The sequence below is a fragment of the Vespa velutina genome, chromosome 8 (assembly GCF_912470025.1).
Source record: "Vespa velutina chromosome 8, iVesVel2.1, whole genome shotgun sequence".
Taxonomy (NCBI): Eukaryota; Metazoa; Arthropoda; class Insecta; order Hymenoptera; family Vespidae; genus Vespa; species Vespa velutina.
This window is the reverse complement of record NC_062195.1, coordinates 7,057,101-7,060,392: the sequence shown is the minus strand read 5'-3', so window position 1 is coordinate 7,060,392 and position 3,292 is coordinate 7,057,101.

Below are 3,292 nucleotides of genomic sequence, written 5' to 3'. Positions count from 1 at the left end.
TGTGTGTATTAACTTCAATTAATTCAGGCCAATCTTCAAGATCTTCAGTTTATTCTTTTTTATTTTCTTTTTTTTTTTTTTTTTTTTTATTAAAATTTGTTGATCACTCGATCAATGATAAGACATTTTTGATAATTGTTTTAAATTGTTCATCTTATAAATTAAAATAATTATAATTAAGCTCAGATTATCTTATTTTTTAATAATAATTATAAGTTAATTTGAAGTAAATACCTATACAATTGTCTGATCTAGATTATTGATGATCTGAGCAAAACATGATTTCATTTTATTTACATTTTATCATTAAATCATAGCTAATTTTATCACACTGACCATATTGATAAAAGCATTTTTTTATTATTTCTGAAGATATTCTTGATAACGATAACTATCTTTGGAAAATTCAATCGTTCTTAGATCGCTTGTAGAATTTCAACAAGAATATTATCCATGAATTTTCGAGATTTTGAAAAAGATTCTTTGGAAAAAAAAAACAGAGAAATTTTACGAAAAGAGAAAAGGTTTTTCTTCGTACGTGACGCAACAAGTGTCGTGTTCCTCTTATTTTTTTATGTCTAACATAAGAATATATATATATATATATATATATATATATATATATATACATATTTATATATATGTATGTAGGTCTGGCTAGTCGTAGCTAGTTGAAATTTAGTGGGTACTAAAACTTTCGGCGTATATCTCGCAAAGTGGCGGCATCCATCTTGGAAATGGCCTGTAGCAGCGGCACTTGGCCGCCACATCGAAGGAAAATGCAAATTGTCGAATATTTATACGCGACGGTCCACGGGAATGATTTGCATGCCGTGCCGAAATTCTCCGACCATCCTAACTATATTTCTTCTATATACATACATAGATCATATATATATATATATATATATATATATATATATATATATATATATATATATATATATAATGTATATATCAAGAATTTCAAGTGGAATCTAATCAAAACATAGAGGAATTTCTTCAATCGTATTTTCCAAAGCCCCTGCATATTTCAATGGCCAATTGAATTCTATACAACGTTATTACTAAGTAAATTCTTTTCTCTTTCTTTTTTACTTTTTCTTTTCTATTTCTTCACTTTAGATATTTCATACGTTTACGACATTTTACTAATAGATAATCGTATCGTATAAGATATCTGTTTTCTCTACGTCCGTATTTCATCGTAACGAAACAATTTTCCCATTTATGAAAATAATTTCAAACGGGATAAATATATTACGTAAAGGAAATATAAATTATTAGAAATATAGATATCTACTCACGAAGTAATAATGAAATATTCTCTAATTTCAAATAAACGTTTTTATATATTAAAGTCATCGAAATATTTTAAGAAATACTTCGCAAATAACTTATGGTTATAATGCACGCACTTATATACGTGTATTACGATATCTCGAAAATAGAACATTATGCTCTTACAACATAATAATAAACTACTCTATAAACTATCCTTTATACTATTAACTTTAAACTATTTTATAAACTATCTTAAACTATCCTTTAAACTAAACATAAAAAAGAGTAAAAAGAGAGAAAAAGATATATAAATATATTGTATATATATATATATATATATATATATATATATATATATATTAGGTGGACCGGAAAGTAATGTCGCTTTCTTAAATTAAATTCAAACGAATAAATTTTTAACAAGTTTTTATTTTTAATCACAATCAAATATCGACATGCGCAGAAACGACATTACTTTCCGGCCCACCTAATATATATAGGAATGCAAGTGCATTTAAGTGCAATCGACTCACTCAATTCACGAATTTCTCTTTCTAACTCATTGATAGTAAGGATTTCAATGAAGAGAAGAATGAAAGACGTTGGTAAAACGAAGATAAGAATAACGGTATAGTAGAAAAACTATTTGAGAAAGAGAGAGAAAGAGAGAGAGAGAGAGAGAGAGAGAGAGAGGAGATAAGAGAAAGAGAGATGAGAGAACACGGTGCTTTTTCCATTTTCCGTGACACTATATCCGACCGCAATATCAGTCCGATCCGGAACACGCGCGTTGTTGTTCTCTTCTTCCTCCTCTTTCTCCACCTCTTCCTCGTCGTTCTTTCCTTCATTCCTCTCTATGCATTATGCAACAACTGATATACGCGCGATATCGCGCATTATGCGAGCGACAGATGTAACGGCCCGTTGTTGCGCTACGACACGGTTGCCTTCTCGAGAGCTTGCATTTTTCAATGGAACGCGAGCTCGTAGATAACGTGACTCGTGTCGAGCACTGGAAGGATTTTCCATTTCTTTCTATCATTCTTTCTTTCTTTCTTTCTTTCTTTCTATCTTTCATTCTCTCTTTCTCTGTCTATCTGTCTGTTTTCATTCTTCGTTTTTATTCTTCGACAAATTCGAACATTTCCATTTGACTTTCAACCAAGAATATAAGTCGATTCGTTAATCGAGTAATGATTCCGAAAGCTTAAGTGAAATTCACGGGACATTTGTGTCTAGGTTGGTTCACGTGACATCGACCTGATACAGACAGGTCTGCATATGTAATCCTGTCGTATGTCGCGTCTCGTATACTCCCATGTTTATATATATATATATGTATATATATATATAGTTACTAATACTAATACCACTACTACTATTATTCTCTCTCTCTATATATATATATATATATGGCTATGTATAATATATGTATGTCTAAATACATAATACACACATAAACACACACATATATATATATATATATATATATATATACTTGTATACTTGAAGCGTGTAGGTATATAGATATTAGGAAATAGACTATTAGCGTGTGTACTACTAACTACGTGGAGGAGAGGATGCTATATATGCATAACGATTATATGCCTATTAGAGGAGTACAGAGGCGTATACATATATACAATACGGAGAGACGTATAGAGAGAGAAAGAGAGAGAGAGAGAGAGAGAGAGAGAGAGCCAGAGAGAGAGAGAGAGAGAGAGCCAGAGAGAGAGAGAGGGTTAGGGTCGTTGGGGACGGTACCATTACCGGTATTGATGAGCAGCTGACCAGAGGAATTGGTTCAGCACGTGTGATCGATCTGGCTAATCTCCCTTTGCGCACCGACCAGATGCTAATCTACGATCGATATTAGATAGGATGCGATATTACGAAAATCTCGGAATCTTCGACGAAATTGTTAACACTGAGATTTAACAGAATTTCTATATCTATCTCTCTCTTTCTCTGTATATATCCACTTATATATAAATATATTCGTATATAT